Source organism: Sciurus carolinensis, chromosome 4 (assembly GCF_902686445.1).
Source record: "Sciurus carolinensis chromosome 4, mSciCar1.2, whole genome shotgun sequence".
Lineage (NCBI taxonomy): Eukaryota > Metazoa > Chordata > Mammalia > Rodentia > Sciuridae > Sciurus > Sciurus carolinensis.
In genome coordinates this window covers 168,048,313-168,075,057 of record NC_062216.1, presented here as the reverse complement: position 1 = coordinate 168,075,057, position 26,745 = coordinate 168,048,313, and the positions used below count along the sequence as shown (strand labels likewise).

The 26,745-nt window shown below is 56.1% G+C and overlaps 1 protein-coding gene across 2 annotated transcripts in view; it reads right to left on the bottom strand.

Moving 5' to 3' along the window:
- Positions 1–25,681, bottom strand: part of Mgat3 (beta-1,4-mannosyl-glycoprotein 4-beta-N-acetylglucosaminyltransferase) — a 40,176-nt gene extending 14,495 nt beyond the window's left edge. For both annotated transcript variants that reach the window (XM_047551673.1, XM_047551672.1), the window contains exon 1: positions 25,499–25,681. The gene's annotated coding sequence lies outside the window, so the exon portion shown is untranslated. The remainder of the gene's footprint in view (positions 1–25,498) is intronic.
- Positions 25,682–26,745: the final 1,064 nt, after the last annotated feature.

Sequence of the window (26,745 nt, the reverse complement as noted above, 5' to 3'; positions counted from 1 at the left end):
TCCATTCCTTTAACGGCTGCCAGGCAGGTCCTGCCTCGCCTGGTGGTCACGCCACAGCCAGTGCATCCTCCAGGCTAATCATGGACATCGCAGAGCCATTGCTGTGTGCAAATGCTGGCGAGAAATTAGGGGCTGGTCCTTGGCGTCAGCCCTGGGAGGGAGGTGTCTCCGCTTTGTAGATGAGGAAACCCAGGCCTGGAGTGGTCCAGCTACTCGCTCAGCCACACGCAGCCTACAGGACGGAGTCAGATGAAAACTGAGACACCTCCAGCATCCTGTACCTGCTGACCACGAGACCGGAGGCCGAGGGTGCAGATTCTGGGGTCCTGCCCCAGACAAAACACGGATAGCTGGGCCAAGGAAGAATTTGGGGTACCATGATGTCCAGGCCCAGGAATTCTGCTCCCTTGGCACAGAGAGAGGAAATCTGCTCTGGGGACCAGGCCTGGTCAAGGGCTCCGTCTTCCCTGGGTAGCCAGAGGTCCCTGCAAATCCTGTTCACTCTGGGGCAAGTGTAACAGCAGCCACTGTGCCCATTTTGGGTGAAGAAACCAAGGCCCAGAGAAGAGAGGGAGACCTAGCTCCAGTCAAGCAGACCAGGTGGCCGGGGCCCAGCAACACCCAGGTTTCCTGGGCATAGGTCTGGCTCAGCTCCATGCTGGGACTTGGAAAGCTGCTGTCCAAAACCTGACCCAAGGAGCCCCTGCCATGGGAAGCTTGCCCCAACCCTCCCGCTGCACCCAGGCCCTGCTCAGCCTGGTCCCAGCACCCTGCTGGCTGCCTCAGAACCTTCCCATGGACTGCCTGGAAAGTCCCCAGGGAAGTTGCTTCCCAAGGCTGGGACCTGCCCCTCCACAAATGGATTGTTGGCCTACTCAGGATATCAGTTTCTGGTCCCCAGAGACCCCTGAGCGCTGTAGATTCAGAACATTTCCACCAGCCCAGAACATTCTACTGGACAGTGCTGGAGGTCAAATTAATTGTCCTCAGGCGCCAGCCAATAGGGTGGCTCTGCTCTCTGGACATTTGTGACCCTCCCCTTCCGTGATCTGCCCCTGCCTTGCCTCATTCATGTTAACACTTGTTTCATGCTTAATATGCCCCAGGCATCGGAGGGAGGTTTGGGTAGGCTTTACCCTCACCACCATCCTTGGAGCTAGGAATATTCATTCCCATTATACAGAGGAAAAAACTGAGGTTCAAAGGGGTAAAGCAACTTGTAGACCCCTCCTCTGCTCAGCCATGCACACCCACTGCTCTCCAGGGCCCAGATGGCCCAGTGACACCTCCTCTAAGCAGGGCAGGGTGCGTGGAGAAGAGGCAGGCCTGTGCCCCAAGCCAAGGACAGCACCCAGCAGAGCAGCCCTGCCAGCTGTACCTGTGGGTGACCGATCAACCCAGCCTTCAGTGCTGTCCCACTGCACATTCTGTGATGGTGGAAATGTTCCTGGCCTACGCTGTCCAATGCAATAGCCTCTAGCCACATGCAGCTACTGAGCACTTGAACTTGGCTGCAGCAACTGAGCAACTTATTTGCAATTTAATTCAATTTTAATTTTAATAGCCGCCTGTGCAAGCAGCTACTGTGTTAGGCCAGGTGGGTTTAGACTGATCTAGGGAGAAGAGGAGGGAGGAAGTCAGCCAGGTCCGCTGCACCAGCCCTGCCACAGTGATGGGGCTGGACAGGAAGCAGCCGCGTGGGGAAGAGCAGGACCAGGGGTGGGATGGAGTGACCTGGCAAGGTCCCCCCACAAAGGGGTGCTTCTCAAACACGAGATGGTGGTGGCAGGGAGGGGTGCTGGTGCAGCTCTGGCAGGCAGCCCGGCTCCTGGGCATCAGGCGAGAGCCCAGAGGTGGTGGCCCAACCTCGGGAGGGAAGGCAAGGCTGCAGGAGGGACCCAGGGAAGTTGGGAAGGAGGGAAAGAGTCACAGAGAAGCGGGTGCCCAGTGGCTATCAGCACCCAATACAGTGAGCCTGGGAGAATGCCAAGCGACCTGGACCCTGGGGAGGGGACCTGTGCATGCAGCCAGGGGTCAGCAGGGAACAGGGGCCTGGGGCCTCATTCTGCAGCATTTGGATCCTACTGCCAGGGGTCCCCCATCTCTCTGGGCCTCAGTTACCGCATCAGGCAAATGGGAATGTAACGGTACCCACATTGCAGGACTATGGTGAAGATTCCAGGGATTTATTTAAAGGACCTGAACGGTGCCTACAGAGCCAGGAACAGGTGCGTGTGCACGGAACGAGACAGGAGGACTGGGACCGGGGCCTCTAGCCCCCTCTCTAGCACAGTGGCAGCTAACAGAGTCAAATGTCAGGTAAAGTGTCTGACAGGCCCTCCTGGGGACAAGGGGACTGAGTCCGAGAAGGACAGTGACAGCTGGCAGATCCCAGGGGCCCTGGGCTGGATCTGCTCATTTGGATGTTCAGCCCCAGCCCTGGTCAAGCAGAGAAGAAACCGTATGAACAGCAGAGTGCAGACAAGGGACGGCCAGAGGCCGCAGGGCGAGTGGGCAGCTTCGGAAGGGCCCTTGGGGCTGGAACGCCTCCCATGCTCACTGCCCAGAACAGAAACAGATTTGGCCCAAGGGAGCAGCATTCTGGGTCGAGGGACAGCCAGCCAGCAGTGGGAGAGGGAAGGCGAGGTGGTCCACCCAGAGCAGACTCCAGTGAACAAATGGGCGAGCCGGAGGAACGAGCCCCCAGGCAGAGCGCTAGGACAGGGCCGTGGCTCTCGGGCACGTGGCTTTCCGTTGTCGGCACAATCCCCTCCGGCAGGGCCACCCGCATCATGGACCGAATCAGAACTGGAGCCACTGAGAGCCCACAGGGCTGGTGAGCGCCAGGCAGGGGGAAGGTGACCCGGTGTGTGAGGGTCCGGGGACGTGAGGGCTGCTGCTCAGACGCTGGGGTGGGCACGCAGGGCAGGACGAGGCCCTGACGAGGACAGAGGAGAAAACCACCAGGGAGAGGACACCAGGGGTACAGGGGGGCGTCCTGGGAAGAGGACCTTTAGGCCCCGACCCCAGGTGGAGAGGCAGCTCCCAGACACCAAGGTGGCTGCCAGGAGTGGAGGCCAGAGCTCAGTCACATGGGCCGGGGTGAGGCAAGGGACACTGGGGTCCTCGAGGGCATGGTGAGGACACTGCTGAGCATCCCAGTCACCACCGTACACAGCTAAGCCCTCTAGCCCATAGAGGTGGGCACACTTGAGGGGCACTAGGCCCAGAACATTCCCCAGGAGTTGGCACCTCCATGGTCCTTTCCTTCTTGGAGACAGCTGGCTTGCAGTGCCCTCTGGTGCCAACACTGTGTGCCACTTGACTTCCTTGTTATCCTCACAGGCAGAGGCCAGAGGACAGTTGGCTGGTGGCGGCAGCAGGATTCACACCCGCCTGCCACCTGGAGCTCCTCACCCAGGGTTTGGGGCACGGTGCAGGCCGCTGCCTCCAGCCTCGCCCAGGGCAAGGTCCCTCTGCTGCCAGGAGCCCAAGGGCCTGCCTGCTATTCTGAGTCACACCTCTGTGCCTCCCGCAGGTGACCGGCCAACCCTCCGACCGCCCCCACCCAGACCTGACTGCAGGGACTTTAAAACCCACTTCACATAATCAGCCAATCCCAAAAAGCCAAGGCCAAATGTCTTCTCTGATAAGCGGATGCCCACCCATAGCAGGGTGGGTAGGGAGGCGCTCTGGATTGTACGGGGAGTGGAGGGTGGTGGGGAAGGACGGGGACTGAGACTGACATTATTACCCAATACACGTGTGTGGGAAAAACAAATTTTTAAGGAAAAAAAAAAAAAAAAAAAAAAAAAAAACCTTCCACAAAGCCCAGAGTTTCCTAAAGGACCAGGGCCCCAGCCCCAGCAGCAATTGCTCCTCATACCAACACCAAGAGGAATGGGTGACCCTGGCGGTGCTGGGTCAGGTCTCCAGCAGCGTGACGTGGGGGTTGGGTGCTGATGCTCTAAGTCAGGAAAACCCCACGGAGGGGTCTGAACTGCAGGAGACTGGGGGGCCCTGCTCTGCCTGCGCGCAGCCCCCAGCACGCTGCCTCCTAGATCTCCCCCACCCCAGGCCCCGCACACCCTCCTTCCTCGTTACGTGCCCCCAGCCCTGGTCACCAGGAACTCAGCCAAACGACGGAGGGGTCCCAGGCTGCCTGCCCGAGCCTGGCCTCCAGCAAGCCCGGTGACCACAGCCCGGGCTGCCCCAACCCGGAGCCCACAGCTTCTCCCAGCAGCCCGTATGAGACAGGGGAAGGAGAGGGTCCTGCCAAGATCTACCCAGGCCGCCCTCTGCCAGGCTTGGCTCCATGCTTTATCCTGACACCAGCCAGCTCAGAGTCCAAGGACACTCTCCCTGCACACAGCGGCTCTTCAGACCCCACCACGCATCAGGTCACTGCCTGGGCCCCGCTGGGCCATCCTGCCCACCTCCCCTCACCTGGCCCCCCAGTGGCACCACTATGGGCGGACAGTGTCCAGTCCCAGCTGCGGCGGCGTGCTCTGAATTCCACACCTGGCTACTGGGGCAGTCGGTGGTTCTTCCTAGAGGCTGTCCCTTGCCCGCCCGGCGCAGCCCAGGTGTCAGTTAGGTGACTATATAAGGAGCCCTGCCCTCCACCCAGCTATTTCCCAGCACCACCTCTTCCCAGCTGGGCGCCTCCCGCCTGGGCCTCAGTCTCCTCATTTGAAAAGCAGGTAACCAGGCAGCAGGAGGCAGCCCCACCCTCGCAGGGCCAGGGCAGCCAGGTTGGGGGGAAGTGGGTAACACCTGTGTTTTTCCAGGCCAGGTGTTGTCAAGGCCAAGGCTGTGTAAACCACATGGTCATGTCATCTTTGAGCCTCCTGCCACTTCCTCTCTGGGCAGAAGGACCTGGACCACCTGACTGGGAGGGGAGGGGTCACTGCTGGACATTCTCACAGGGGTGTGGCTGGGAACAGAGGAGCATGCATAGGCTGGAAGAGCTTAGAAATGAACTCTCAGCCGGCACCTGTAATCCCAGGGGCTCAGGAGGCTGAGACAGGAGGGTGGTGAGTTCAAAGCCAGCCTCAGCAAAAGCGAGGCACTAAGCAACTCAGTGAGACCCTGTCTCTAAGTAAAATACAAAATAGGGTTAGGGATGTGACTCAGGGGTTGAGTGCCCCAAGTTCAATCCCTGGTACCCAAAAAAAGAAATGGGCGACCAGTATCTCGAACAGAGTGGGAGGGGGGTGCTGGGGCGGGTAGGGGGCCAGAGGCCTGAGCCCAGGTTGCCGGGCCTAAAGGTAGCTATGCCAACGGCCCCGTAGGCGGGAACGGGGGTGAGTTAGGGGCCCCCTGAGTCGAAGCAGAGGCCAGCTGTGTCTCTGGCCCAAAGGAGACCCCTAAACATCCCCTCTACGGCCTGGCTCTAAGCCCAGAGTCCCCGTCAGTAAGGCGCAGACTGTCCTGTTAACAATCACCCTCTCCAGTCTTCCCCTAAGAGGGTGAAGACAAATCAGACCCCAGCCCAGAAGGCGGCTGAGCCTGGAGGGAAACTTCCTGTTTGCTTGTCTGCCTCACCAGCAGGCCATGAGCCACCCAGTCCAGCTCCGCCTGGGGTGGTTGACAGGCAACGAACACCAGAGCAGTTAACGTCCAGCAGGTGAATGAAGAAACGGGGTGCCCTCTGCAGGCCGCACACTCCCTCTGTGCCTCGGTGTCTCCATCTGTCAGATGGGATAGCAGCTACCCTCCTGCCAGGCCGCTGAGAGCCACCTCCAGTGGGAAAGAGTAGAGAGGGTGCCCAGTGTGCATGAGGGGCGGGGGCTTCCAGAGGGCACGGGCCCTGGCACCTCTGCACAGGGAGGCTGGCTGGGCGCCAGGAAAGGGCAGGCTGGGTGGGTGTGGGATGAGGAGGACAAAGGAAGAAGGTCAAGCCGTGGGGAGGGGCAGCACAGGCTTGTCACTGTTACTGGGCAAATGATTAATGATTAACAGCTTCTGATTAGAGGAAGAAGAGCCCAGTGCCTTCTCAGGCCTGGGCCACCAGGAGCCACGTCCATCCACTCAGTTCTCTTGCTGGAGTCCTCAGAAGCCCAGAGGCCAGTGGGGATGAACCGCCCAGGGACACGTGCATCCCAGGCCCCACTACCCAAGCCACATGGCTTACTAGACCCAAAAGATCAGCCCGGCCCCTGTGCGGAGGAGGGAAGGAGAGACAGCACAAGAGTCCTGGCCGGGGCTCAGGCCAGCTCTGCCCGGCCTCAGTTTCCGTATCTGTGGAACAGTGAGCAGGCGCCCCTCCTCCAATGCTCAGTAGGAGCCAGGGTGCCTCCCAAGCAGAGTGTGGTCACCATCTTGGGGCTAGAGGTTGGCAGTGATTGAGAGGGGTGGCCCTCATCGGCTTACCAAGGAGGCCGAGGACAAGCCAGACCTGAGTGGCTGGGGCCAAGTGTCTTTAGCTCTGTGAGAGTGAAGTGTCCTGGTCCTTCCGGTCAGTGCGAGGAAGACCCCTTCAGCCCAACCTCTCAAAAGAGGGCAGGGGCAGTTGGGCTGCAGCTTCCTGGGTCTGGATCCTGCCCCTTCCCCATCCTCCTTCCATGTGATCCTGGGCACTAAATATCCTCAGTGTCCCTTCTAAAAAGTGAGCCCACCCACCTCCTGACCCCATGAGGATCAAATGCAATGACATCCAAAGAGCTCTGGCACAGACTCCAATCCCTGAGCTGGGGCTTGGTGGCCCCTCTACACACAGACACCGGAGGCCTGGCAGGGCGCTGTGTGGCCTGCTGTACCTGCTCCACAATACTCTCGGGACCTGACCCCTTCCCCTCGGCCACCCCAAGGCCCTGCTCATGGCCTCTCTCCTCCTGCTGGGGTCACCACAAACGCCCCATCAGGCCCCTCCCCATATAAATCCTCCCCTGCCCACTGCCCAGTGTGGCCCCAGTCACACTTGGAATGAAAGGCTGCTCTGGGCACCTACGAGCCCTGTGGACCTGTCCCCGGGGTCCTCACCAATCTTGCCTCTAAAATCCCTGAGGCTCTAGTCACAGTCCCCACCTGCCTGACCCTGGAGGCCCCAGGTTGGGTCCCCGTCCGGGGTCCTCACATTGGCTGCTCCTTCCTCCAGGGACAGTCCTAGCCTCAGATCTCCTTATGCTGGCTGCCTCCAGTCTTTCTGATGTCACCAGTCCCAGAGCCCTTCCTTACCCCAACCCCCGCCAGCAGCTCTGTCCCTGGGGCTCTCTTGCCCCTGACTCACCTCTGAGAACCTGCTTTCCTTCCCCACCCACAGCCTGGGTCCTCCCAGGAAGGTCCACCGTTGGAGAGAAGGGTCCCTGCTGTTCCCCACCCAGGACACAGCCTGTCCCCGGCTCTATGAACAGCTGCCAAGTGACAACCCAAGACTCAGGGAACCCTAACAAGCGGGGATCACATTCCAAGTAGTGACGGTACAGTCTAGTTTGGGGTGCATGGGGTACAGCCCCTCCAGTGAGCACCCACACCTGACAGGGTGCCCTCCCCTGCCCTGGCAGCCCACAGAAAGCTCCCCGCCCCCCCATCAGTGCCATGCCGCCCCCGCGGGCAGTGCCAGCCCCTCCCGCCCAGCTCCCCATCCTCCAGGGACAATGTACAAAGGGCCACTTCAGTTGGAGCCTCAGCTCCATCTCTAGCCCAGAGGCTGGGGGATGGGCGGGGAGGGTGCGCCCCACCCCTCCCTTGGGGCCCTCTCCAGCAGGGGGGCAGCCAACAGGCTATGGCCTGGGAAGTTTTGTCCCAAATGTCGTGGGGTGGGGGGCGGCCGGGGGTCTGCACAGAGCGGGGAGTGAGGGTTGGTCCCAGAGCACCCCAGTGAAGTGGGGGTGCTCCCACACACAGGCACCGCCTGTCTGTCCAGAGAGGCTGGTGGCAGCCAGACTGGTGCACTCCGGGGCTCCACAGCCAGCTGGGCGACGGCAGAGCACACTGCAAACCTGCCGGAAGTGACCTGTGGGGGCAGCAAGGAGGGCCGTGGGCACAACTGGGGTCACACAGGGCTGGTCCCAGTCCCGCCCGGCAACTCGCTTAGCCCCTCGGAACCCCCTCTGCAGGCCAGGCCCAAAGGACTCTGAATCACTCGGGCAACCCCAGCGACACTGTGACCCGTGCCTGGCACAGAGGGACATCTGACAACTGCAGCAGTCCCACGTCCCTTCTGGGCCCCGTCAGTGACATGACCAGCTGGCCCACGCCAGGAGCCTGGGAGGCACGGTGCCACTCAGCGATCTCCTCACCCATCACCCAGTCTGTCCCGCGGCTCGGTGCTTCTCGGACCCCCGCTCCTCCCTGAGCCCAGGCCCCCAGCTGGTTGACCCATCAGCTCTCACCGGACAGCAGCCGCAGCTTCCAGAGGGACTTCCGACCAGGTCCCCAGGAGCCACGCCAAGGCCAAGCTGAGGCTGCCCTCCCTTCCTAGACCCACTGCCCCCGGGGTAAAGTCCAAGCGCTCTGAGGAGGCTCCGGAGCCCCTGCTCGCCCTCCTCCAGGACAGTCCCTCCAGGCTGGACGCCTGCTGGAGGCCACCCAGCTCCCAGCACTCCTCACCCCACGAAGGGGCCGTGCTGATCCGCAGCCCACCCCAGGCCCAAGCACACAGCCATGCAGAGGCCTCAAGCCTGGCCTTCTGAGCTGTGACTGACCCCTGAAGCTAGGTCACAACTCAGAAGGGAGGCCTGAGGCCTCTGCGTGCAACCTGAACTTTTCGACAACGCTGCTGGCTCTCAGCTCTGGCCAGGTCCTAGTGCGCCTGCCACGCACCTCAGGCCCCTCGCACACCCACGAAGCGGCTCATTCACGTGAAGTCTGGGTTCCCTTCCAGCTGGGATGTGGTGGCGCAGAGGGAAGACACAGGGACTCAGTGAGCAGCTCTGGGACCAGTGACGGGAAGAGAACTGGCTTCGAGCAGGCAGGATCCGCCCTGGGCCCGTCCACCCTGCAGCTTCTGCGCAGCGCAGGGGGACTCAGCAGGCCTTTGGCCAGCACCCCTGGGTACAGGCACGCGCTTGACCCCTGGAGGACGAGGTGACAGCCCTGCAGTGCCCCCCCTGGGCTCTGGGCGCCTGCTGAGGTGCCCATCGCAGGCGGGAAGCTGGAGCAATGCACCTTCCTCTTCTCTTCTCCTCATGGCTCCATCTGAGGACCAGGCCTGGGTCTGGAAGAGCCACCTGCAGACCCCAAGCCACCTGTGCCCTCTTGGAAGTGTGGCTTGCTTTTCTGAAAAGTGAGAAGCCTGCGAGACACTCATGCCCCTCTTGTGCAGAGGCGGCCACACCTGCCCAGCGCGACCTGCAGGGGCAGACTTCACAAACACACCCAAATTCATGAACAGCTCAATGAAGTCACTGACCCCTGAGAGTGACAGTGGGGCCTGAGCTGGCAAGGTCCCTCCAGTTGTCTTAGGGTCCATCACCACGGATGGTCCACGCCACAGCAGGGCAGGCTGGACTCTACTGCAACCAGGGGACACAGCCCTCTTGGGTCAGGACTGGCCAGTACCAGGGACACCCAGGATACTAGGTAGTAGCTAGCAGTGAGCAGTGAAATGCACAGCAAGGTCCAGGCGTTCTTTAGGTTACTTTAGGGTCTTCTTTTTAAACTACTTCCAAAGTAGACAAGAAAGTAAAGGGTGGGAACTAATTTGTAGAAAATAACCAGAAGCAGAGGCTGGGGAGGTAGCTCAGTGGGTAGAGTGCTTGCCTTGAAAGCACAAGGCCCGGGTTCAATCCCCAGCACCAAACAAAAACAAAAACAAACGAACAACAACAACAAAAAAGAACCAGAAGCAAAGGAGGAGCCAATGGGAAATAAAAAAAAAAAAAAAAAAAAAAGGAGCCAATGGGAAAACTCATCAGAAGAAAAGGATTCATGGGACTAACTCTTGTTGGGGTCCACTGAGGTTGGCGTGAAGCTGGGAGTTACGGCCACAGGGGACTCCATTTTTCTGGGAAAGTGGCACAGGCGCACTAAGGTAACTTCTGACCAGTTACTGACCCCAATGCCCACGTTAACATGGGACTGACTTGTAGATGAAGTCCCCCTAAATAGGATGGCCACCAGGACAGTTCTGGAGAGGACCACCTCAGGTCACAAACTCCACCGCCTGACATGAAGGAGGAGCTGCACACCTGGCTGGCAGAGTGCAGGTGCGCCTGGTCAGCTGACAGTAAGGGTTTGAGACAGCGTTGTCTCCTCCGTATTCTCTGCTCGGAGACGGCCCCGCTCAGGAGGGCTCTCGGCTGGGGCCTCACTTTGCTTTTACTTTACTTTCTCCTCATTTTCACTTAAAATAAGTTCTCTTGCGTGGCTTTTGCTATCTGACTTTACTTTTCCTTTTGTGGGAACACAGGAACCAAGGTTTGGAGTTCCAGTTGGCTCCTCTCCTGTGACATATGACTTGGCGCTTTGACTCAGATCAAGAGCCAACGACAGGACAGGCATGTGCACCTGCTCACCTCCCAGCTTTGTTTGAGATGATGTCTAAGTTGGCCTCTGGTATCTGGCTTTTTGCCTTGGTCTTGCCTGCGTACATTGTCCTCTGCCAAAATCTCCTTGGAATGTCAGGCCCGCGTGCTCCGTTTGTCTTATGTCGTCTTGATGTTTTGCTCAGCTTTTTACGCAGTCAGCAACTGCAGTGACACACTCTGTTTGGGTGGCATGCAGACCTATACTCTCTCTCGCTTTTTGCAGCATCTTTCTGATTTGGAGCGGGGCCCCGCAGAGGCGAGAGGCCATCTCCACTGCTGGGGTCACTACAGGAGTCGGCATTAAACCATCTCATTTTAGAAGCCATGTCCAAAATCCAGAGTACGCCACTCGCCATCTTTGTCTACTAAGTGTGTTTTTTTTTTTTTTTAATGCCATTTATCCTGTGGTTATTTGTTCCAGTTGCAACACAGTGACACAAAACCTCTACTCCTCTCCAGTTTCAGCCTAAGTTGTTCTTAAAATACTATGCAGAAGGATTAAAGGTCACTTCCCCAAGTTATTAAAGATATTTCTTAAATTAGATTACAAGCTTGAGTGACAGTGGGTTCAGCAGATAAGCCACAAGTCAAGGAACTTGGACAGGCATGCCACACCACGTTCTCGGGAACCAAGGCAGGGACGCCTCCTGTTTCTGGGTCTAGCATGGAATGTACGGGAGGGACGCCTTCCTACATCCATCTCTTGGACATCAGTACCACTGAGGGATGCCCAGGGTATTGACAGATGCTGGCTTTATCTTACCAATGAGAAATACTCCCTCGCTGGGTTTTAAGCTGTAGGGGTTACTGCCCAGAGTCTGGCAGGTTTTGACCTTTTCCATGGCCGCTGATGGAAGAAGAAGACAAAAAAATTACCAGGGACTAGGAACATAATGGTCAAAAGTGCCATAGGTTTAAGCTTTTTGCCTCTCATGATCAAAACAATTTCCTTGCTTCCTAGCGGCCTGATATCCGTGTGGGATGTAAGCTGCATAAGCACGTGCCCAAACCCAGCAAGACCAGAGGGAAGGAGTGTCACTTTAAAATCCAAGCAGCTATGGGACATAAAAGCCTGTTTTCTCTCTTCCTTCTTTTCTGGTACTCTGGAATTATGCTCTTCCAATAAGTTCCCCCTACATGGTCTTCTCTCTCAGGATGGGCACCAGGAAGAAAAATGGAAAGAGCCCAAATGGGTAAGTTTTCTTTTTCTTAAAAACCTTTTTCTGAGGACTTCCCAGGACCCCCCATTCTTTAAGTCTCTGGGCTGACTGATCTGATAGGAAAGCGCGTTCTGGGCTGACAAAGCTCTTGTGCCCCTTCACTACAGTAATTACGGCGTGACTTTTTTTTTTTTTTTTGGTCTTTGTTTTTTCTGAACTCGAGTTTTCTGATTTTAATGATGAATTCACCTTTTCTCTGGAACCAATTAGTCTTGTTTTGTTTAACTGAAGCTTATGGCCCTCTGTTTTTCTTTCTGCTGTCTTTATTCAGAGGCCAGGTGTTCAAGGGTTAACTCTCCAATACTCTAGAGAAAGAAAGACACCTCCTTGAAGAGCCCTAAGCTGGGAAAACTCAGAGGTGATGTGAGGGTGAATCTGCCCCATGAAGGACGAGTGGCCAGGTGAACCTCTGACCTCGGCATCCCCATGACCGTCAAGACTCTGTTCCTACCGGTCCTGGCTTCGCAGGCTCTATTTTAATTTCTGAGGAGCTAAATTTGACAGTCTATAGAATAAAACTTTATGGCTCTTTTGTAGCCTACCGTGGAAGTCATACCTGGTAAAAAGCTATAAAATCTTTGTCTGCTGTTGATTTTTATGTATATGCGTGCACACCTGTGTATTCCAAGTCGTGTCTACATGTCTGCTCGTGTCTGTGTATCAGGTACATGGTACCAAAATTGGCATATACAGTACTCATAAAATTAAAAAAAAAAAAAAAGGATTCAAATACCTTTCAGTTTACATGACTTAAAATGGTTAAAGGGATAAAAATAAAGATGTCTTTAAAATTATTAAATCGCATCTCTTTCTAGGTGGTCAGTCAATGAAGTGTTGTTTTCTATAAAATGTTTAAAGTGTAATGTCCATTGCTCCTGGGATTTTTCTTCAACAGAAAAAGATGGCTGGGTGAGGCTGGGGCTCGGGCTCAGTGGTAGAGCGCTTGCCTCGTATGTGTGAGGCACTGGATTCGATTCTCAGCACTGCATATAAATAAATAAAGTCAAGTAGCTCAGTGGTAGAGCACTTGACAACTAAAAAAATTTTTTTTTAAAAAAGATGGCTTAAAATATTAACTTGATTTGGTTTTTAGGGGCAACCTAAGTTAAAAATGGGTAAATATGATTTAACAGAAATGGGATAAACATTTATAAATGTGATTTTATAAATTGCTGGTCAATGGAAAGCAATTAAGATTGCTTTGTTTCTAAAAGCAAGATGGTTAAGGATTAAAATTCTACTTTCATGCCTTGTTCTACATGGAAGAAGAAGAGAAGGAGGAAGAAGAAGAAACACCCAGCTAATTTCAATAAAAAAATCTATAAGGAAAACCAAATGTTTTATTTAATTAAAAAGTATTCTGAATAAAATTTTAAGGATTATTATAAAATATAAACTTAAAAGGTCAGTAACTAGGAAAGAAATATAAGCAAGTTATAGGTATGGAAATATATCATGGTAAGAAAAAGGGGAAAGAAAATAGTTCTGGATGAAAAAGTACTGTGTAAGGTGAAGCAATAATTTGTTCTAAACTTTAAGATGAAAGAGAGGACCAAACTAAGGATATAGAATGGCTGTAAAATGTCTAAGTAAGTTGCAAAATGTTTGTTTAAGACAGACCTCAAAATGTTTGTATGTGATTAATTGGTTACACTCAGCACAGTCAGTTTAATTTTAGGGTTTCTGCCCCCAAAGTCAACTTTTAATACATTAATATGAAACAAAATTTAATCTCTATGTTTAAAAACAACAAGATTTTATTAAAGCACTGATCTGCTCTTATCTGTCAAGATAATTTCTTGTGTCTGCTAAGTTAATTACTCAGGGAAACTAAGTCTTAAAGGAATTAGGGATTATAGCTGTTTTAAAGTCTTTTTAAATGTTACTTCATAACTGGCTAATAAACAACTATTATTTGGGTTATTACAATGTAGTTGACACCCTAAACATGTGACTAGAGATATGTATACATCTGAGAACTAAACATGTTTGTCTGAGTCTTGTAAAAGTTTGTAAAATAAAATTTTATGTGGGGGCTGGAGTTGTGGCTCAGTGGTAGAGCACTTGCCTGGTATGTGTGAGGCACTGGGTTCAATTCTCAGCATTATATTAAATAAATGAATAAAATTAAGGCCTATCGACATCTAAAAAATATTTAAAATAAAATAAAATAAAGGTCAATCAACAACTAAAAAAATAAAAATTTTTTAAAAAAGTTTATGTAGGTTTACAGGCAAGGTAACCAAGAACTGCTCTCTTTTATACCTTGTATCTGACATAAAAGGGCTACATTGCCATTTTAAAACCTGGCTTGCAACTGTTTGCTTTGACTATATAAGTATTTCATTGTTATATAAATAAAATACATTTGTATAAAAGATAGTCAGTCTATTTCTGATACCTCACCTGAGTAAGGCTCTACCTCCCACCTTACTCCATGTGGGTATCTCTATAGAATGCACAGAATGAAGCTTATTTAAAGTTGTGATCGAAAGAAAGATTTTTGTTGTAAAGATTACTGTGACCTCAAAATAAACAAGGGATACAATACAAAATTACGTAAAGATTTTGGTAAATTTTAAAAGGCATTTAAAGTTGGGAGAGTTTTAAAAAATGCAACTCGTGAAGGATTTCACATGTAACTGAGTTCATAAATTAATGGGTCTTTACAGAGGCAAAATAGATATCAAATATACATTAGTGCTATTATAGAGAGTTTGCTTTTTGATTCAAAGTAATTATACAAACTAAATATGTTGTTGCTCTCTTAACTTCATGTTTTCCTTGTAAAACGTTATAACGGTTACCTGTTAGTATTTTGCAGAAGCACTACTTTTAACAGGACAACCTGAGTTAATTTAAGACAGTAAGTCATCATCTAGGGAAAGACAAAATAGAAAGCTGACTTCCAGTACTGATACTAACCATCGCTCCCATTTCAAGAATGGTGAAACTGGCCTGCTGGATGTTTATTTTAAAAACTTGGGAGACCAGAGTCAAGGAAGTAAAAGGGCCAAGGAAAAATCAGCCAATATTTTAGCCCTTGCCCGCTAAGGTCAGCCAGCATTCATGGAATGATGAGATTTCTTTAAATGCCTACAACTGTGGAGAGTTACCTGACTTCTTGATCCGGGGGCCTGTGGAGGTCCCAGTGAGCAGGAAGCCAATCAGTGTACATTCTGCAAAAAGTAAGGTCATTCCCTGATGCTTCCAAGGGAAGCCACATGTGGTCAGCAAGACCCTGACCCATTCTGGCAGATAGCAAAAACGGTAGAGGAAAAGTTGGAGGAGCCGAGCGCCTTCTCAAAAGTTCCCAAGAGTGATCCCTGACAACTCTCAGCTGACTCTTAACAGTAGACAGGAAAAAGGTCAATTTCTGATCATCTTGGTCTTAAACACTTGGCAGGAGAGTATAACCAAGTTTTTAATGTCATGTGGACATCAAAAAAAAAAAGACAATGGTTCTTTTTATTTTCATTTAAGATAATAATTCTTTTAATATAACCTGAGATTCTTACACGGGCGTGTCTAATAACTATCACAAAAGACATGGCCAGAATCACAGTTTGTTCTGAGTCAATTTGAGACCCGCACATTTTCCTAACCTCCTACATCAGTAAGCTTAATCTGTTTTCCACTGGTTTGATTGTGTAACTCTGATATTTAGCCCTCAGATTAGTCTATATGACATAATCTGGTACATGGACGCTCTGACCAATTATACCCAAAAGCTCTCCATGACACTGAAAGAGGTATTTCTCTCCTGGACACAGAGGTGGCTCTCATGAGAAATGCCGTATTACGAAACTGGATGGCTGTCCACGTTCTCACGGCAGCTCAGGGTGGCCCGAGCCACTGCCCAGACGGAATGTTGCATTTGCGTTCCTGACCACCCTGACAACGTAACCGAAATCCTTGAAGGTTTTCAAACAGATGCCACCCTTCACCTGTTTTGTCATGGGATCAACTTTTTAGCTCACGGTTTCCTGGCACTTCCTGGTGGAAGAAACGGCTGATATCTACGGCCATGTACCAATCTTTTTCCAATACTATGTCTTCTTGTTTGGTTCACGGGGCATCCGCCTCCCAAATGGCCTTACAATCTGCTTCTACTAAACCAGATAATTACCATGCCCCCTGGACAGACCTTACTCATAATCTGAAGCATTTCACTGACGACAGCAAGGGCTGCAGACACCTACCCTGGGGGTCTTGCCCCAATCAGCAGGAAGTAGCTATTGATTTGACCTCTTGCCCCTTACTCCCTGGATGACTCAGGGTCTCCAGCCCTTGAGCGGGAAGTGTTAGGCAGAAGCTAGCAATGAGCAGTGAAATGCACGCAAGGTCAAGGCGTTCTTTAGGTTCCTTTAGAGTTTTCTTTGAACTACTTCCAAAGTAGACGAGAAAGGAAAGGGTGGGAGCTAATTTGTAGAAAATAACTAGAGGCAAGGGGGCCAATGGGAAATTAAAAAAAGAAAAAAAAAAAGAAGCCAATGGGAAAACACATCAAAAGAAAAGAATTCATGGGACTAACTCTTGACGGGGTCGTGAGGTTGGTGTGAAGCTAGGAGTTATGGCTACAGGTGACTCCATTTGTCTGAGAAGGAAGATTCCTTCAGTGGCACAGGCGCACTAAGGTAACTTCTGACCAGTTACTGACCCCAATGCCCACGTTAACATGGGACTGACTTATAGATGAAGTCCCCCTAAATAGGATGGCCACCAGGACAGTTCTGGAGAGGACCACCTCAGGTCAAAAACTCCATGGGCCTCTAGGTGGGGTGGCACACACCTTTAATCCCAGCAGCTCAGGAGGTTGAAGCAGGAGGATCGTGAGTTCAAAGCCAGCCTCAGCAAAAGCCAGGTGCTAAGCAACTCAGTGAGACCCTGTCTCTAAATAAAATAAAAAATAAGGCTGGGGACGTGGCTCAGTGGTCGAGGACCCCTGAATTCAATCCCTGGTACCAAAACAACAACAACAACAACAACAACAACAACAAAAACTCCACAGACCAATGTGAAGGAAGGATGGGACACCTGATTGGCAGAGTGCGGAAGGTGGTCCCTTACCAAGTTCTGGTAAACCTCGAGCGTAATGGATGTGGAGACAGCGTTGTCTCCTGTCCTCTGCTCCGAGACGGCCCCTCTCTCTTGAGAGGGCTCTCTGGAGCCTCACTTCCCTTCATTTTGCTTTCTCCTCACTTTCACTTAAAGTTCTCTTGCGTGGTTTTTGGTGTCTGACTTTAAGTTTTCTTTTGCCAGAACGCAGGAACTGAGGTTTGGTATTTTAGCTCCCCACTTTCCTGGGACAAGAATGCTGTCACCAAATGGCAGGGGATGCCAAGCAGGACTGCAGGGGCTGAGCCCACTGCTCCTTCACCCTGTGAGACCACCACCCATCTGTCCTTGCCCTGTTTCTGGAAAAGCCAGAAAATGCTACCACAGGGGCACATAAGTGCTCAAAGGTCCCGCTGACCGAAGAAGGAGAGCAAACGCAATGGCAGCAACACGGCGTGAATAGGGGATTTCCGAGCTGCCCGGAGCCAGCCTCAGCAAGGCCACTAACCTCTCCCAAGTGACCTGTGCCACCTCATTCCATTCTCACAACCCAGTTTACAGATGAGGAAGCCGAGGCTTGTCGAGGGATGGGACTTGCCCACCATCAGGCACCCAGCAAGTGGTGGAGAGGGTCGGCAGAGGCCGTGTGCGCCAGTGGCTACTCAGTCCTCACCCAGGCTCGAGACCACCCCCAACCCTGGGCCTCCATCTCCCCAGTGGCCACCGAGCACAGACCCCCACTCCAGGCCTGCTCTTCCCCGCGGCCCCTCCAGCCTCTCCACGGTCACACAGCTGTGCCAAGAGGAGTGGGGCCCGAGTTGCTGGTCCCAGGTGCTCCTCTCATGGAAGGTTTTGCTCTCCAGCCCCTCAGGTCCCCCGCTCTGTGTCCTCCAGTGATGGCTCCGCTTCAGGGCACCGTATTCCCACCATGACTCCCGCACCCCAGGCCCCAGCCCCATCGGCCTCCAGGGGATTCTGGAGCCACAGAACCACAGACATTGCAGAGTACACCCAGGCCAGGCAGGAATCCCCCGTCCACCTTCTCCCTGGTCTCCTCAGCCCTCACCAGGCTGCACCACAATGGTCACAAGACAGGTGCTTCACAAAGATGGAGATCCCTGGGCCTCCAGGTCAGAGCTGGCATCTGTGCTGAACGAACTAACCAGCCGGCCCAAGGCACCCGAGGCTGCCTACAAGCAAATGTGAGAGACGTGAATCCACGTGACAAAGACGCTGGCCCCGCGTGGAACCACAGGGGTGAGCACCACACGTGTGCCTGCTGTCACCCTGAGACTGGCGAGTCTGCGCCCTGCCACCTACCTCGCCCGGCCCTTGGCACACAGGAGGCACTCAGGCAATAGCTGACGGCTGGCTGGATAGTACTCCGTACCAGGTACGGCCAGGAGCCAGAAGGGAGAAAGAGACTGAGCCCTCCCCCAGGATCGAGGCTCACTGGCCGTCACCCTGTGTGGGAGAGTAGCCGGAAAGGTGCGTGGAGGCTGGTCAGTTGAGGACTTCAGCCAACAGGGATGGAGGAGAAACACCAGCCCTGGGCCCTACCCTAGGGCCACCCCCATCTGGGAAGCAGGATGGCCTCCCCGGTAGGGATGACCACAGCAGAACTGGGTGAGTGAGCGGCTCTCCGAGGAGGGCCCAGCATGAGTCAAGACAGAGTAAGGAGGTCCATGGAGGTGAGCAGCCACAGCCCAGGGGCTGGGCCACGGGGACACAGAGGAAGAGGTTGCAGAGGCCAGGCTGGGGCCACAGGAAGGAGGCCAGAAGTGTTCGGATGGAATTCCTGGGCACTGCCCCGGGAGCCCCAGGCCTGGACTCCCGTGACCCAGTTTCCCCAGCGAGAGCAGCACAGGCCACCTGCCGCAGGTGCGCTGCCTGGGGAGGGTGCGCCCGTTACCAGGCAGCTCATGCGAGGGACTCAGGCCTGTCACACTGGAGGCCGCTCACAGGTGGTGGCCCCAGAATCAAAGGTGAAAGAGCTGTTCTTGGGCCACCTTTTCTTCCCTCTTGACTTTAAGATATAGCTTCATTTTTCTGGATGTAAAGTTCCTCATAAATTCTAGAAAATCCGCAAAGCACAGCAAGAGAAAGGCAGTGACCCACCTCACGTCCCCCACCACCAGCTCGTGGTGGCCCGAGCGCTCACGCCCTCTCCCCCCTGCGCCTCTTGGCTGCAATACACCATCTCCATGGATTTCTTGCCAGTTTGGGGGCAACACACATTCTTCTCTCTCCACTCTGTGCCTTGTCCATGCTAAAGGACAGGAGCTGAGTCCTGGGGATCCTGCTTTCCTTGGCTCCTTCTTGTCCACTCCCGGACCTGACCCATGGGAAAATGTCCTAGCCTGGGGACAGGAGAAGGTAGGAGGGCAGTCCCATGCAGTCCTGCTGGACTCCTCCCACACCCCCCCAGGGGACTGCCAGCCTCTCCTGTGGCACTCCGGCCAAGCACCAAGCACCCCCACCTCAGTATCCCTTCTGCAAAGTGGGTAGGTTCGATTGGCCACAGGCCTTGAGCAAGACCCCCCGCTGGCCTCTCTGGGCTGACCTGACAGTCACCTGGATAAAGCTGCACTTTACCGACACTGGCAAGAACTGGGCCAGGGTCCTGATCCCTCCCGTGAATCTCTCCCTCTGCCCTTAGACACAAGGACAGTGTGCCCTGCTGCTGGCCCTAGTGACCTGCACCCTGGGTCCTCCTGGTCAGTCCCCTCTACTCGCTCCACCAGCATTTCCTACCAGGCCCAGCACTGCACAGACCCCTCAGCCAGAGGCACAAACAGAAATCCATGGCACAGACAGAAATCTCAGGGACTGAGGACCAGCCTCCCCACACCTGGGAGTGGGGTCAGGCGTGGCTTCCTGGAGGTGGTTTACAGTTAGATCAGGACCATCCGGAACAGACGGGCGGGCGCTCACGCTCGTGACAGGAACAGCGCCTGCGAAGGCCAGAGGGCAAAACAGCCCCTGGATTTTTGGGGGTGGTGCGTGCTGGTACCATCACCCCGAGAATGTGGGGCACAAGGGCCCCCCCACCAGCAAGTGCCTGAAGATTTCTTTCAATTTCCCCCCAGTGGTGGGTGCAGGGTCACCAGCCTGTGCCATGTGTGGCTCCAAACACTCCACAGCAGTGACACACGGGTACCAGTCAGACTGAGGAGTCTTGGACTCCAGACGCCCCCAGGGAGGAGGTTTGCTGGGGCCACTAGGGGGCGTGCCTTCTGCCCAGGTCTAGTTCCAAGGGCAGAGTCCCTTAGGGCTCTCAACAGGGGTCCGTCCTTCTGCAAAACCACAACCCTCATGGCCGGCTTCCTGACCTCTTCCAAGCTGGCCCACACTCCTGGCTCCAGCCCTTAGCTGAACCAGAACTTTCTACTGGGCGTGCGCAGTGTGTCTTTGGACTAATCACCCCATTCTCTGGGCCTCTGTGTCAAGACTGAAGACCTTCTTGGGCTGTTCCAAGGACCAAGTTAATAATAAACATATTATCAAATGAGGTCACATCATGTACTAGCTGGTACCAAGGCCCCAGCAAGGGCTGGTTCTGCCCTCACTGACCAGGTGGGCTGCCAAACACCCGTGGGGCCCTCATGCCCGCCCCGAGTTCCTCATCTCCTAGAAGCCTGGGCAGAGGGTCTCCTCCCCTCCTGCCACTGTGGGAATCCCCCCAGATCCCATGCAGAACGCTTTGCTAACCGTAGAGCCACATGGGTCCACCGGGCTGCCGGCCCAGCAGCCAGGCTGTCCTGCAAAGCCTCCCCTGCCTGTGACAGAAGCAAGTCACCTCCCCTGGGAGGAGACTCAGTTTCCATACGGTGAAACGAGGGTCATCTCCACACCACTGCCCAGGGTTCCTGTGACACTTCCAGGAGATCCTGCAGAAAGCTGGCAAGCTGGTTCTCTCCACACCCATTAACGAGGGACGCAAGTTCACGTCCACGCTCCTGGGATGCGCTCGGGAAGGCGCCTTCGTGATTCCTCTCCTGAACCAGCCGATTCCTGTCATTTCTGGAAGAGGCCCTCCCCAGCTGCAACTGGAACCAACATTCAACAAATATTTAAAGGCATTATTTATTGAATGCCTTCTGTGTGTCAGGCACAGGGCCAGGCCCGAGAGCGCACCTGTGTGCTGGCCTCAGAGCCCAACCCTTCCCGCCGTCTGCGGCTCTCCCCGTGCCCCCTCTCCTGGGGCAGCACTGTCGGCCACCATGGTTCACCCGACCAAAGGCTATGCCCAGGTAGCAAGAGAAGCAGGGACCACAGGACCCATCCAGAGTGTGAGGCAGCTGGGGGTCACGCCCAGCCCTGGCAGCTGGATAGAAGCTGAGCAGGTGGGGGACAGGAGGTGTGTGAGACCCAGGTGGCCAGGGACAGAGGCCACGAGCAGGCGGGGCTCGGGGTCTCATAAGGCAGACACACAGAACTTCACAGGGCGGGGCCTGGTTCTCGGGAGCCACGCATCTCTGAATCTCAGGGCAGCATTCTGCCCGAGGAGCTGGGTGGGACCTGGGAAGTTTGTACCCCACCACCATTCACCCACAGGGTCCAGGACGACAGGAAGGGAGGGCCAATAGGAGGTGGCCCGAGGTCAGGAAGAGGGGAGAGAGTTGCCTTGGGGGGGTGCAAGGGCAGGGACCCTGCTGGGGTCCTATGGGGAATGAAAGGGAAGGTCTGGGTGACCAAAGGGGCCCAAAAGGGGAGCCCTGGCAGGCTCTGGGATCCTAGGGCTTGAACACAACCCCAGCCCTGCCACTCCCTGGCTAGGACCCCCCAACTCCAGGAACCCCCAACCGCCCAGCAATGGACAACAGGACCCATGCCCAGGAAGTTATGAACCGATGCACACAAAGTGCGTGGCTCCTGCCCAGCACATAGTAATTGCCCGATGAACAGCAGCAAGTCTGTGTCTCAGGTGGGGGTGGGGGAAACCACCCAGAAAGCCACTCATCAGGGTCTCTGCCAGCCACAAGCCTAGGGCCACCCTCCCCGCCTCACACCCTTGGTCCTGGAATGTTCCTTCTGGAAAGTTCAACTCGCCTGGACAGGGCAGCAGGAGGGCAAGCCCTCCACAGGATCCGGACTTTCATCCTGACCCTCCCCTCCCCTGTGGGGATTCCACTGCAGTGGCAAGTTTTGAGCCCAATACGCCCTAAGTTCATAAAACAACAGAGTAATTAGGTGTGTGAATGATTTCTATCGTTCCAATTTTATTTTTATAGAAAAGATGAAATAAGTGAGCAGACGAGGAGTTTCCACTTGAGGCAGCACGGGGAAGTCCTGGAGGATCACATTAGCTTCCTGGGCTACAGGCAAGGTGGGGGCCCCTGGCCAGCCCATGCCAGACCCCGGGAGAGGGTCCCAGGCCTTCCACCAGAAGTACTCCCCAAGCCTCCCTGTCCCCTTTTGGGGAGGTTGGGACAGTAACCCCTGTGGCTGTCCCTCTGAAGGGTCCACTCCATCAGGGGAGGAGAAGGGGACTAAGGCCTGGGCCAAGATTCGCTCATTCACCCACTGATTCATTCATTCCTTCACGTGCTACGTCTGCCGCCGACACTACCAGGGGAATAACAAGCCTGCCAGAGACACGGGCATGTGCGCATCTTCCCGGAGCCACCATGCCCGAGCTGCCACGCAGAGGGAGGGCGAGTGCAAACCAGAGGTGGTGCCTCGGTGTCCGCTCTGCAGGGGGAATTTTCACGGTATTTCCTTCATGGGTCACCGCAGGGTCACAATGAACGACAGCTATCAATGTTCCCATGGGCAGGTATGTGCATATCCGAGGGGCGGCGTGGCCAGTGGCAACAGCGGAGGGAGAGGGAGTCTGGCAGCATGAAGGAGGCACACGCAGCAGCTTCTGAGGGGCGGCAGAGTTTTAAGGGACAGAGAACGGAGGGCAATGGAACAGATATTCAAGTAAAGAGAACAGCAAACGCAAGGACCAGAAGCTAGGGTCTGGGTCGGTTCGGATCTCAGCTCGGAGCCCTGTTAAGCTGAAGCGTGGGGTCCAGCTGGGCCATTCTGCAAAACCCGAGGTCAAGGTGCGAGGCAGGCTGAGGGGTGTGGAAGGTCTCAGGAAAGGAAGACTTCACAAACTGAGTGCCACCCCCATCCCCCAGCAGGCTAAGGGTGACCGCCGTTCCCAGCTCTCCGGCCACCCACACCTCCCTGGCAACCCCTCACCTACAGTATCGCCTGGCAGCTCCCCCCAGTCTATCTGACCAATAGTCCCTGGAGTCTTTTCTCCAAGTTCAGCCATCACTATTAAGCACCTACTGAATGCCTGGGTGCTGAAGCTGGCACACGGCGCCTCCCATTAGGAGACTCTTCTTAAGTCACACAGGGAAGATTCACACCTTGGGAATCAGTCAGCACTATTTGTGGGGGATTTTATTTTCCCAGAGAACTAGCTGCCAACATACCACTGCCTGCTGCCGGGGCAATGATACAGAAAGGGCCACAGTCAGAGGAGAAGGGAACAGGGATGTGGAAAGGCATCTGCTGGGACAGGCTGTGTGCCCTGGAGGCGCGAAGGTGGAGCAGCGCAGATCAGTGAAAAACACGCTACCCTGTTCAAATGGGAATAGTGTGCACCATCCGAATTTTACAGACAAGGAAACAGGAACAGAGATGCAGAGTCAGAGTAAGGAGCGGGGAGCACAGGATTTGAACCAGGACATTGGATCTAGAATCTGCTCTTGGCAATCTACCTGCCCCAGGCAGCCAGCACCACGTTGGGCAGACAGAGGGTGCCCAGTGGGATTGACAACCCAGCTAGATGCCAATCTCCCGAGAACAGCCTGTGTCTTCTGTACCCTGCACAGGACCCCTCGCCTGAGGACACTGTGCTTCCTGGCCCAAATGTCAGAAGAAACTTCTAGAAGGGAGCCCTAATACTTGTGGAAAGAGGAGTACATCATGCAGGCTGCGGAACAAAGAGGCATTAGCCTTCGGAAATAGAGCGGTACACCCCAAACATCCTGGCTGAGAGATGGGGCAGAGGTGGAGGGTGCCCCCAGGAGCAAGAGGAAGCTGGGTCCGCAGACCACCCTGCCACTGCCCCTCCGGTCTCCTCCCAGTTACATGAGGCCGGAACACTGAGCTCCCAGTTCCCTCCCATTCCCATCCAGCCCGCCTGCCAGCCCCAGAGGCCTTGGGTGTCCTCATTTTACAGGTAATAACACCAACATGACAGCCAGTTTATTTCCAAAACTTCTCAGGTGTCAGGCATCTCACGCTCATCATCTTACTCAATTCTCTCCAAAATCCTGCGAAATCCCATTTGACAGAGATGGAAACTGAGGCTCAGAAAGCTGACTTCCCCAGGGCGGGCCAGCAACTATAGAAGAGATAACCAGTGTCCACCAGCAGCCCTGCCCACATCAGCCCCTCTGGGCCGCGGAGCCAGTCTGCTCCCCGTCAGCGCTATCACGGTTCCCTGCTGTCCTCAGGAGCCAGCGCCAACTCTGGTATGGCCTGCCACCTCTACTGCACCTGGTCCTCCTGTCCTTCAGCCCTCCCCCTCCAGCCTCTCCTCCCTCTTCATCCGACTTCTGGCTGTGGCGGCAAACAGGGCCTGGTGTGCCCCACCTCCACCACTGCACAGGCCAGGCACTCAGGCCCCTGGGGGCTCGTTCATGTCGCTGCCTCTGCCCAGAAGGCCTTCCTGCCCTTCTCCATTCCGCAAGCCCTTCCCCAGGCCTGTCATCGCCTCCTGGAAGTTCTCTTACCCCCTGGGCTGCTGGGAGCCCTTCTTCCAAACTTTTCCAGGGCCCATGCCTATCACCTTAGCCTTGGGGAGCATTAACAACCCCAGTTTTGGGGAGCATTGCCTTGCTGTCCCAATCATCCTCCGGCTTGGCCCCTGTCTGGACCTTTAACTGCACCCCTTCCAGGTGACACCGACACTCCACCGAGTCATCTGTACTGGTGTCTCCTCAGGAATAAAGGGGGGACCACAGAGGAATCCCACTGGGGGGTAGTGCTCTTGCCTGCACCTTTCAGGGTTGGGAGTCATCTGACCTCAGGCCACCAGGGATGGCTGAGCTACCCCATCTCTTCTTGCTGCATCCCAGCTCAGACACCCCCCCCTACAAACACAACCAGGCCCGCTCCCCTCCCCACCCCCGGTTCCAGAACTCACTATTTGCAGATATTTATAGCGCCCTCCCCCAGCCAGGATCCCTCCTCCGCCCTGGGCAGTGCAGAGCAAAGAGCGGGAGCACCCCTCCCCCCGCCGTAGAGGATGGGGGCTCTCTCGTCCCTTGCCGCTGCCGGGTCCCCACGGGCGGCCACGGCCCCAGCCCCCGCATCCGCCCAGCACCCTGAGCGCGCCTGGGCCTCGGCCGCCGCAGCCCCGGGTCGGGGTAGGGAAGGCAGGCGCCGAGGCCTCCCGCGCCGCCCCGAGTGGGGGGGCGCGGCGCACAAAGCCGGGCTCGACCCGGAGCCTCGGACGCCCCCCGCCCAGCCGGGGAGGGGGTGGACGCGACGCGGCTCTGCCCTGCGGCCCCGAGAGCTCGGCGGAGCAGCGTGGGGGAGGGGGCGCCGGCGGGGAGCCTGGCTGCATCCCGCCCCCACCTCGGCCGCGGCCCCGGCCCCCGCCCCGAAGGCACGCTCGGGGAGGGGCGGCGGAGCGGAGCCCGGGCGCCGCGCGCAGCGGGCGGCGAGGGCCGGGGGCGCGGGGCTGCGGGGCTGCGGGGCTGCGGCGCGGGCCCCTGGACGCCGGGGTCAACTCACCCATCGCCCGCTGGGTCTCAGCAGCGGCGGCAGCAGCGGCGGCGGCGGCTCCGCGGCCCCCGGGGCCCCCGGCGGGGAGATGCTGGCGTCCGCCGCAGCCTCTCGCCCCATCCCGGGCTCCGGCGGCGGCGGCTGCGGCGGGCGCCCGGCATCGCAGGCGGCGCGGCCCCGGCCCGGCCCCGATCCCCGCCCCCCACCCCACCTCCACCCCGTCCCGCGGGCCCGGCGCGGCCGCTCGCTGCACCCCGGGGCGGCGGCGGGGGCGCAGCGGGCGGACGGGCGCGGGGGGCGCGGCGGCGAGGCCGAGCGCTGCGCGCAGAGGTGCCCGCTCCCGCCGGCCCGGGCGGCCCCGGCCCCGGCCCCCGCCCCGCCCCGCGCAGCCCCCTCCCCGCCCGCCCGCGCTCCCGCGGGCTCCGCTCGCCGCGCCGGCCGGGCCCGGGGGTGCCTGGGACCGCAGATCGTGCCGCGCTCCGCGCCTCCCGCGTGTGCTCGGATCAAGTGTGTGAGTGTGCGCGCGCCCCGCCTGTGACCGTGCGTGCGCCGGCCCACGGCCCGGGCGTCCTGTGCGGTTGTGTGTGTGCGGTGGGAGGCGGGGCCGGGCAGAGTGCGTGTGGGGTGTGCGCGTGGGGTGCGCGTCGGGCCCTGAGTCTGCGTGGACGTGTGTGTCTGTGTTCTGCGGGGTACTTGGGTCTGTGAGTCTCGGCGTGTACCCCCCGGTTCCTGCGTGTGTGTGGATCCGTGTTACCGTGCGCACCTGGACCGGGATTGCGTGCACATACCGTGACTAGGTGTGGGGAGGACTCCAGGGCTCCTGCTGAGGTTTGTGCAGGGCCCTGAGCGGACGTGGTTAAGTGCACACGCACCTGTGACCCTGTGCAGAGGCTGGGCCTGTGGCGTGCGTGTGTGGTGTGGGGCCTGTTACCTGTCCACTCAGCTCTGTGTCTAGTTGGGCGCGGTGGCCGCTGTACGTGGGACGCTGTCCCTCAGCCCCCCCATCCAGGAGTATTCCCCAAACGGCCTTTGCTGCTCTCCCTAGGTGACTTCTGGGGGACCCTCCAGGGCAGCCAGCCTGGCAGGCCTGGCACCCCTCTGCAGCCTCTGCTACCTGTGTTCTCTGGGCGCCCGCGCTTTTCCACCTGGACTCCACACACCCTTGCTCCTGGCCTTCTCTCTCTCTACTCCCAGAGGAGGCCTCCGTGTGTTTTCCACCCTTCTAGTGGTTTCTGTTCAACTCAGGGGTCTGTGGG